Raw genomic sequence first — 11,370 nt, forward strand, 5'->3', positions numbered from 1 at the left:
TTCCAATGATCATCAAAACCCTCGATCCAAATGGAGCTCAGTCATAGTTACCACCTAAGGTACTTCTTATTAATGACATTTGAACAAATTTTAAATGTGCAATTCAGGAGATAGGAACCCTTGAAATGGATAATGCCCTAAGTGAACTCTATGTAAATGGAATTCTCAAACATGAGCACAAACTTTTGGAAGAGAAAGGTTTAACCCATATTACTCACCTTCCTTGAAACTTTCAAATCAAATGGATCAAGTATATCTTAAGTTGAGTTCATAATGGTCAATTGTGGTTAGAGCAACTAGTTTTAATTACCAACACTAGAACATTTGAGGCCATTTTTCAACCATTATTGGTCAAAATTTCAACCCAATTTTTGACCAAATTTTGACCAAATTTGTCCAACCCATTGGTCAAAATTTTGACCAATACATTGGTCAAAAACCTTCTAGAGCCATGGTGCAAGTTTTGTTAGGAATTGGTCAAAATTTTGACCAATGAAGGTAGACAATTTTGACCAATAAAGGTAGAAATTTTGACCAATAAAGATTAAAAATTTTGACCAATGAAGGTAGAAATTTCAACCAACGAAGGTAGAAATTTTGATCAATGAAGGTAGAAAATTTTGGCGAATGAAGGTAGAAATTTTGACCAATGAAGGTAGAAAACACCCAAGCATTGGTAGAAATTTTGACCAATGAAGGTAGAAATTTCTACCAACACCTAGGTGTAAATTTTTTTTCAAGCATTCTATAAAATAGTTCACATGCCTTGCATATGATATGACATTTTGGATGCATCTGCACTCTCTCATCTAGCTGATGATGGATTATGAAGAGTGCTCTGAAACAATGATGCTAAAAAATACACACAATCAAATCCAAAACAAACTTGCATTACAAATGGATTGTGGAAATCCAATATTGTTAATTTTGCATGCATCTCTACCAGGACAATCACAACTTAAATATATATGTTTAAGTTGTGATTGTCCTAGTAGACATGCATGCAAAATTAACAATATTGGATTTCCACAATCCAAAGTTCATTTTGGTTTGATTTTGTGTGTTTTTTACCATCATCGTTTCAGATCACTCTTTGTAATCCATCATCAGTCGGATGAGAGAGTGCAGGATGCATGAAAAATGTCAAATCATATGCAAGGCATGTGAACTATTTTATAGAATGCCTGAAAAACATCAACAATAACTAATCAAACTATGATAAACACTGATAATAACTAATATGCTTCTTCATTAATATGCCAGATACAATAAGAAAACTTGGCAACTATGCTCATCAAGTTATATGCTAAAAGGAAATCATTTAGGAGATACAGAATTTGAACAACCATATGTTAAGATTATACATTTTGTATCACTTGCCTAAGTCTAACAGTTGAGAATAAGTTTTTCATCCTCCATGTAGTATGTTCCGATGGCCTGCACATCCACAAAAGTTCCAACATCTCAAATTTATAGAATATGAATTGTTAGAAGACAAAAATCAAAATATCAAAGATGCTAAAACCTCTCTTGACACGCAAACTCCTATAAAATACATACCTTAGACTAGAAACCTTAGAAGCCATAGATGCCTCAAGTTCAACTCCATCCTCAAAACTTGAAGGTACATGGCTTTGAGTTGAAAAAGAAGTTATTGGTTGCATCTAAGGTGGAGTAAATATTGGAGCAGAGCTCTCCAGAAATGGTGGATATTCTACTCCTACACGCTGTGGTGAAGATAGGATGTCACATCTTGTTTGATTAAAATAGATATCAAGAAGCATGCTAATTCTTTCAATAAATCAGAAAGATAATATAGTACAAAATCATAGAAAACACCAAACAAAACTTGTATGCACACCATTCCAATGAGACATTTACACAATAATGATTAGCCTGTTGAGACAAGAAGAGCCAAAGAATAGAGATTACTAATGCAATTGCATTGAAAATGTGCCTATTTTTGGAAAGTCATCAATCACCAATCATGAGAAGTAAATTGAATGTATTTTGAACAATGTAGCATATGATGCTCTGTTCCCCAAACCTTGCCCAAAATATAGAAAACTAAGATGCTTTGCCTAGATCATTGTATAATTCCCATATCAATGCTCCAAGAAATATTGAGATTTCTCTCAAGGATAGCACCTGATTTCATTAGAGGTCAATTCTCTCAAGGATAGCACCTAATTTCATTAGAGGTCAATTTATAACAAGGACTTGCAAAATGTACCACATATCCTAACATTCCATAATTGTGGCATTTATTATTCTTTGAATGTTCGCAAGCAATTTTTTGCTTGTGTTAACTTGCACTACTAGCTCTCATAGTAACCTGCATCATAATAGAGACCTTTGGGAATTTTTAACCATTCTTTGCGAAGTTTCAATTATTTTTTAATTACAAATATCATAGATGTTACAAGAGAAACTTACCAATGATATATGCCTAAGTCACAATCCAAATTTACATGCATAATAAAAGAGACCTTTGGGAATACCATAGACCTATAGATTTTCCACCCCTCTTTATAAGAATTCCACCAACCAGATTTGCCGAGTAGTCTCCAATAGTTGAACAAACAATCCTTACCTCCACAGAATGAACCATGATAAGCCTATAGACATGTATAGGCTTTGTTTGTCCAATCCTATGACACCGATCCATTGCTTGCAAATCCATTTGAGGATTCTACATAATCAAACTTATTATATTGATATAATTACAATAAATACATACAAACAAACATCAATGCAAGTTCATAACAAAAGTTCCTAGATAATAAATAATTTTTTCTACTCTATAAACATGCATTAAAAATGCATACGACAATGAAACTAATATGATAATATGTAAAATTATATCTTACCCAATCACTGTCATAAATAATATAGGTATCTGTAGTAGTGAGATTGATCCCAAGACCACCAGCTCATGTGCTTAAAAAAAAGATACAAAATTTTCTTTCTGGATCATTAAAATCATTGATTTATATTGAAAAAGACATTAAAGAAGAATTTGTAAGAAAACTACACATGCTTAAAGATAGTATTCCAGTAAATCTAGAACTTTTGTCCATTGAGAACATATCAAAATCTATAATCAATGTACAATTTTGGCACCATCAGAAAATCATGCTTACAAACTGCAAAGTGCATGCCCTAAAACATAGAGGCACATAGAACTTAAGAATAGCAAGCAAACTCTTCTCTTGATTGCTATGTTACTTGAAATCAGTACAAGAAACTTAAGGGTGCAATAAAAATGAATTTTTACTAATGCAAATTGTTATTGGTACCTTATGTTTTCAAGCTTTCAAATGTAATATAAGTCTATCTAACAAGCCAAATTTGCCACACTGTTGAACCAATTGAGCCACTGGTGGGTAATCAACTGAAGAGAAAGCTCAATGTTAGACATAACACTAAATCAATTTGTCCCACTACTAATCAGTTTCAAAATAACCAAGCTCAATTACTAATTAAAACTTGATTGATCAAACTATGATTCCAATAGATTAGGATGGTTGCAATTCTTTCTTAGTTGAATCATCAAATTGTTTAGCTTTGTTCTGATGCCTGTGCCTAAAACAGATGAAGGAAGTCATAGAAAAATTTTACTATTCAAACAAATAAGACTGGCTAAATGGCTAATAGTACAATTTAATAAAGGAACAAAACTTATGCAGGAGCTCTATAAAATAACTCTTCCAAATTAGAGAACACATTACCCAACCTCTCTCTGCCTTACTCTGCAGGTGGGCCTCAAGTGTTTTATTGACTAAATGCTCTTGGATTTGTTTTTGATGTTCTATCATATTTTCATACATGATTATTTCTTTTTTCTTTGGGAGGTTTTGTTCCACCTCTTCCTTCAATCTTTTGAGGAGAAATGGCTGAAGAATCAAATGAAGCTTTGAAATTACCTGAAAAGGAAACTATTGTCAATCTCAAGTACAACAACAGAAAACAAACATAAAATTAACTACTTGAATTTGAAGCATACTTGAACTCTTTTGTTCTCCTCTTCTTCCTCCTAACCCATCCCATTGCTTTTTCTCCCACCAATAGCAAAAGAAAAAATATATATCCACTCTTGAATCATAAATGAATGAATGAAGGGAAAAACTAGGTGGTGGCATAAGTTATAACACAATCAATCAAAATTTAATGACTTTTAATTCCCATTCCATTCCCCCAACTCAACAAAAGCTTCCATTGTGTAGCCCCCTAGTTTCTCTTTATCATTGATTTGTGTGTATGCAAAAAGGAGAGATAGAAGAGCCCATGGTTAGAACAACACATGAAATCCATGTACAACAAAAAACTCCACTATTCAACACCTGGTCATTCATGACTTTATATTCTTACCCAGCTTGGAAAAATCCTAGCTATTTCTCATCAAATCCCACCTAGCTTTATACATCAAAACCTCACAAACCAGGAAAACAAAAACCATAATCAGTGTTAGTAGATATACTAAAAGAAGCATAAAATTTTGTAGAATTTGAAGATGGTGAGCCTTTTGCTGCTATTGTGGTCTTTGGAGAGGAAGTTGTTGTGAGTTGTCATAACATGAGTCTGAAGCAAAATAGATCCAACTACACATGCAAAGGTTGTGGCTATAAGAGAGGCTAGTAGAAATAATATTGGGGAACTAACCATTTCTATATTTGGGTATGAGTTTTCTTATTTGATTTTCTTTTTTCTCAATCAGTCTTTGCCAAACTTAATTGAATTTTATTTTTACAATTGGATTAAACTGTTATTTGACAGATTTCTTGCTATTCTAATAATATTATCATTTGGGGAATATGTGTTGTCTCACTTGGGAAGATAATAGTGAAGCCTATTTTCTTTTCAAAAATATTATTCTATTAAAAAGTAGCATCCTTGAGGTTGTAGTTGGAAAACTCCAACTCGGCAAAATTTTGCCACAATCAAAAAACTTGACATGGCAACATAAAAAAATGCTGAAGTTTCTTAAAAAACTTGTACAGATCCTAACACATCATGTATACCAAGAGACATTAGAATAAGTTGTTTGATACTTAAAAATGGTCTTTTTAGAGCTATCAGATTTCAACAATTCATCAATATTATTAGTTTGTTTTCTGAATTTGATTGTGTGACCATCTTCTATCATCAACATTTTGGATCATCATCAAGATGCAAATGGAAAGGAGTAGAAGAAATGCTGATGATGGATTAAGTAGTATAATTTGACACACTAATAATAAAAATTATTCACACAATCAACTCCTTAAAAAACTAATAATAATGGTCAGTTTATTTAAATAAGCTCTGATAGAGTATAGTAGTTGCATTATTTCCAATTGATGGAACTATCCATAAGATATAAATCCAAACTCCTTTTCAATTCACAAATGAATGCATGTCAATTTCTTGTAGGTGAAGACTACTTAAGACTATGAAGATAAAAAAACATAAACAGATGAGTTGCAACATTTTCTTTTTCAAGAACATGTTAGGCCCATGGTCTACATGACACACATAATTGTAGCCAGTTGGAAAAAGGGTGCCAATAATTTAAGGTTTATACATAACTACACCTTATTTTTCTTAACAACCAATCATTTTGGTAAGCCTTCAATCAGTCATAATATGAGTTAAGAAGTTAAACTGGACATAATTTTTGGGAGTCGGATTTGTATTGGGATGGGTGACATCCTAGTCTTGATGCAGTCTACAGTTGGTGAAGACTACTCAAATTAACTCTTTGAAATTAAAGGGCTACAATGAAGATGCAACAATTTTCCTTTTCAAGAACATGCTAAGCCCCCGTCTACAGCTTACTTCATTTTAACAAGTTGAAAAATGGTGCCACAACAACTATACAACCATTAGAATACACTCAACAACCATTCAAATACACTCAAGTACTAGATCCTTTTCCCTATTACTTTGCTGAAATATAGAATCATAAATTCAACTTAAATACCACTCATTTGAATCCAAATGATATCATAATGAAACAAAATAATGCACTGCAACACTATTCCTATCTAAGATATGGCTACGATGAAAGCAGAGCATTAAAGCTTTTACCTTAACATCTCTATCATTTTCTAAGTTAATAGAAAGAGTGTTTTAAATGTACATAAATGTCTCATCCAGCATCATTGTGATACTTCATAGCCAATTCCATTTTAATGTTACAAACAACTTTGCACTATCTATATCTCTAACATGTGAGGCCTTTTAAAACTAGTAATATTGTAGTCATTCATCGATGCTCTGAAGATTGGAATAGTAATTCTTAACCATACCACATAAATGAAAATTAAATGCAAGACCCCAAAATTAAAAGCTCAGGACTGTTAAAGTGAAACAACTACCATCCTAATAGATTGATATTATTAGATCACAAACTTTGAAATTTACACAATGTCATCAAGTCAGTCAAAATCACAACAGTTCACATCAATAACACCAATAACAACCATCAATGAAACAACATGGAGTATGGATAGGGTTTTAATATCTTACCATAATGGAGCCAATACCACTCCTAATTAGAAGATCTATATACTGAGGAATGGTATAGTTCATAGCACAGTTACTGTTAGCATTTCCTAAATTGAAGAAATAACTAACACCCCAATCAACATTCCCTACAACCAAGTAGTAAAGCGCATTGCTTACAATACTCAAAGAATGCTCTTCCCCAAAAATGGCTATTATTCAAGATGCATATTCCCTAAAATACTGTACTTGCTTCCACAATGCTATCACATTCTGCACAACCCCCACAAAATATAAAAGCTCTTAGCCCAAACAACAAATTACCCACATTACATGCACTGGTAATGTAACCATTTTAATGCTTAAATGGAAATTCTTTAAAAAGACTTATTTAAGCCTACCCCACTCTCTGCAATAAAATTATCATAGCTAGAGCTATCTGAAGTGAAGCTTACTCCTGTAAGCAAATCATCTGAGGTGAGACTGTCATCCAAATATGTTGGAACTACTTCTTTGATGCCTAGTGTAGATGCTGTAGAAAAAACTCCACATGATCAATACTACAAGGGAAGAAAATATATCATTTCAATTAGGAATACAAACTCATTTTATGACATGAAAAAGGAAAATATTTCAGCCACTATAGCTAGTTTTTGAATTTAAATACAAGGATTAGATTTTTAAAATAGACTATCTAAAAAAAACTAAAGGTGGCATTTTTGCTATGGATCTGAACACTGGATATTGACATCTATACTGGTGACAAGTTAAATCATTTCAAGTAGACTATATAAATAATTTGAGGACCTAAAAAATAAATTCTTTCAGCCATTGTCGTTTGCTGAACATATATGGAGAACAAAACAATTTGGAGTGTCATGCAAATAGTACATATTACAAACTTTACATAGATTAGACTTTGAAAATAGATAATGTGAAAAAAATTAAAGGATGTCAATTATTAAATGATCTATAGATTTTAACACTAAATTTTGATATATTTGCTGGTAGTGAGCTAAATCATTTTAGGCAGAGCTAAAAAGATAAACCCAAGCAGAACGAAAAAATCATTGTAGTGTCATGAAAAAATAATCTTTTAGGCATAACATATGCTGAGCATATGTAGAGGCCAAAACATTTGGAGGCATTATCATATACATATTAAAAAGTCTTCAAAGATTGGACTTGTAAAGAACTTTACATGCAAGAAATAAAGATTGAGCTTTTTACAACACTTAATGTGCAAGAAATAAAGATTGGAGTTTTAAGACAGTTGTTATGCACTAAATTAACATCTATTTTTTCACACAGTTCATGTACAAGATATAAAGATCATTTATTTTTCAAACATGAATATAGTTTATGATCTAGAACACTGAAATCCAATATTTTTACTATTGATAAGCGAAGCATACCAAGATAATCTAAAGTGAGTTTTCCATTAGTGAATCGAACAGTGGGAACCCAGCCAGGAAAATCTCTACCATAAGGTGGGAATTTGGCTTTAGTAGGGGCATTGATATTGTTGTTGTAAAATGTGGAAACTCAAATTTAAATAGAAAAATTCAAACAAGACCCAAGCTAGAGGATAAGGCCTTATTTTTTTCTATACTCATCATATCAGCATATAGCATATAGGCTACTGAAAGTATGAATCAATTATGATTGTAAGAAGACTAAACAATAATTATATCCCAGGGTATTTTGGAAGCAAGCTAGATCATGATAAGAGCAAATATTTTCTCAAACAAAGATCTAGTTATAGGTTTTTCCAGTCCAAGACAAGCATCTACGAATTAACTAGAGGCATAGTAGAAATGCAGTTATATATGCTTGTTACATAATTAAGAATATTAATATATATGTTATTTTCAAGGTCCTATGGTAGTTGATAGCTCTTTAAAGCACTACTTGAATTAGACCAAACTAAAAAAAATGTTACTTTACCTTGAAATAGTTATATCAGTACTTTGGTGTGTGATATCAATAAGTCCATCATCATAATCACTAAGGCTGCAGTGATCTATCCATTTATGCCATTAACTTGGCTTTATTTGAATTCCATCAACATTAGGCCCTCGGCCACCTTCAAATTCTAATTTGTTTATAATGATATGTTCACACTCTTTTAACTATAAGCCCTTGCCCACTAGCTTTATTCGATGCCCACGTCCATCAATTATCTTGTATGAGGAAACTGTCAAATAAGACAAAAGATTAATCATTCCTAACACTTCAAAAAAAATCCACATAAGTTCCTTCTATTTATAGCCTTCACGAAGGGTTCCAAGGCCACTATTTGTCTAGCTAACAAGCATTTTGTCAAACATATATTATAGCCTCAATATTTTATTTCTATATGCAATAAAATATTGATATTGTAATGTTCAAAAGACTTCACTTACAATCAATGGACACATATAAAATCGTGTTGGTTGACTAAAATTGGTGAAAAAATTTTGAGGCTATATTTACACTTACCCCAAAGCAATCTTTGCTAATATACTAATTTATCATTTACAAACCAATGAATCCTAAAATACAAATTCACAATATTTTATTTTTCTAGCACAGTGGACCATCAAACTATTGGACTTTCAACAAATGACAAAATCTTTCATGTACAGATGCTAAAAAAATCATGTTTTATCTATTTAATAATGAGTGAAATAAGATGAATAGAAATATGTGGAGATGTTGGAACCTAAGAATTGGCAATTTAGAAAATTTAAGACATGCATTACTTATACCAATTTACGTTGAAACATCTTGTCATCAAGAAAACATTTGTTGATAAAAATACACACACTTCCTTCATATTTGCAGGCTGAAAATGGTTTTAGCATGCAATTTTTACAGCTGAAAAATTAAATAAAGATCTAAAAGCTACTAAAAAGTTTGCAAGGATTTAGATTATGGCAGAAAAGATATACCACTAAAGGTCCAAAATAGATCCATAAAATTAGCACATCTTAACCCTCCTTACCATTAAGGCCCACTTATTTGGCACTCCAACTACCTCATCTCCCAAAGTATTCTCAATACTAAAAACTAACATGGCTCAGTCTTTCTCAATAACAAGGTTATAGTGTGGTTAGGAGTGTGGACTAATAAAAGGGTTGCAAGTCAATCTAGTCCAAAACCGTTTATTTCTCCCATAACAGGGTCAGAGCCCAAATTTGAGTATTTTTTGATACAAAGGCTCTAGTTCAATCTAGCAAAATGGATAGGCTTGCTTGACAAAAAACAAGCACCTTAAGTTAATCCAATAACATAATTAGAGTTTAAATTAAACCAAAAGAAGAGCACAACCCAATAATAGAGCTAACTCTCAGCTTAATAACAACACCTGTCTTGAGGAAAAAGCATTAGTGGCTCAAAGACAAAAATATTAAGATCCAACTTCAAGATATAGTAAGACAGCAATAGAATATAGTAGTCATTAATAATATTAAGGTGTTTGTGCAAGTTGAATACCCTTTAATAATAGTCAACAACATTAAATAAGTGAGAGCTCAATTTTTGCAGCCATAATCAGAAAAGCAAGCATTTATTCCAATCCATTAAGCATTTTTTGCATTCAGTAGCATGCAAGAACAATTAAATGGAATACTCTTCAATTAGATCAAGTATATAGATGGACATAACTTAGAATCTTAGTTTTCTGATATTATTGTCTCATTGGCTAGCATTTGAAGTTATCTCAAATGGAATGTCTTTTGTTCTCACATCACATCTAGAGATTTAGTTATACAAAGTTATTCTTTCATATTTGATGTTGGTCTTAATGTAGTTAGAATGTCAATGGCTTCATACCAGGATACAACAAAGAAAAAAGTAGGAGCAATTTTATGAGAGGCAAGGACATAATTGTTAAATTTTATGAACCAGAATAGCATTAACAAATAATAGATATATCAAAAACACCATAACACCAAACATATACTGGGAAAGCCCTCCTACTTGAGGGAAAATCCTACCAGAATAGCATTAGCAAATAATAGATATATCAAAAACACCATAACACTAGAGATATATAGTAGCAAACCATTTACAAATTACTTGAAATAATTTAAGAATACATGTTGTAACTGAAATCTAAATTGTTTACAACTTAATCAAAATGATGACAAGAAATCAATTGGAAATACCACTAGGTAAAACAAAAATAATAATTAGAACTCATTTATACATTCTTGAAATAGATGGCCAAGGGTATACAATAGCAAACCATTTACAAATTACTTGAAATAATTAAGAACACATGTTGTAACTAAAATCTAAATCATTTACAACTTAATCAAAATGAAGACAAGAAGTCAATTGGAAATACCTTTAAGTAAAGCAAAAAAATAAAAACAATGAAAGGACAAAAGACATTATCCAACTGAAACGTATATTCCTAAACAATATGCATGAAATGAATATGATGATCACTTGTGAAACTTACCTGCATTGATAATTCCCTAGTTGGGGAAAAAATAAGCACCAAGGGAAATGAGCTCCTTCTTGCACGTGGCCTTGGAGGAACATTATATATATGTTGATCCTGATAAATGGGCTCCCACGAAACTAACACCACCTTGTTCATCTAATAAATTTTTGGTACTTTGGGATTGTGTCATGTTGTTGCTGCTACTATTGTTAATAAGCTAGTGTGTATTAATGTCCATTCCTTGGGCCAAGAGTTTCTTTTTAATACATGAATTCCAATTTTTTTTTACTTCATTGTTTGTTCACCTAGGCAAATGCTTCGCTATCTGCACCCATCTGCATAGAGATCAATGTTTCAGTTTATAGGATAAAGCTATTATCCCTCAAATAGATAGAACTGCATGATTTGATATAAGTAAGAGTATGGCTCCCAAAGTGCTGATTATTAAA

General features: G+C 31.9%; 1 pseudogene; it reads right to left on the reverse strand.

The window, feature by feature from the left end:
* Positions 1-1,386: 1,386 nt before the first annotated feature.
* LOC149570564 (chromatin remodeling protein DDM1-like) lies at positions 1,387-10,942 on the reverse strand (annotated as a pseudogene).
* Between the last annotated feature and the right edge of the window lie 428 nt (positions 10,943-11,370).

The sequence above is a fragment of the Cupressus sempervirens genome, chromosome 3, assembly GCF_028749045.1.
Source record: "Cupressus sempervirens isolate cs-2001-9-10 chromosome 3, ASM2874904v1, whole genome shotgun sequence".
NCBI lineage: Eukaryota > Viridiplantae > Streptophyta > Pinopsida > Cupressales > Cupressaceae > Cupressus > Cupressus sempervirens.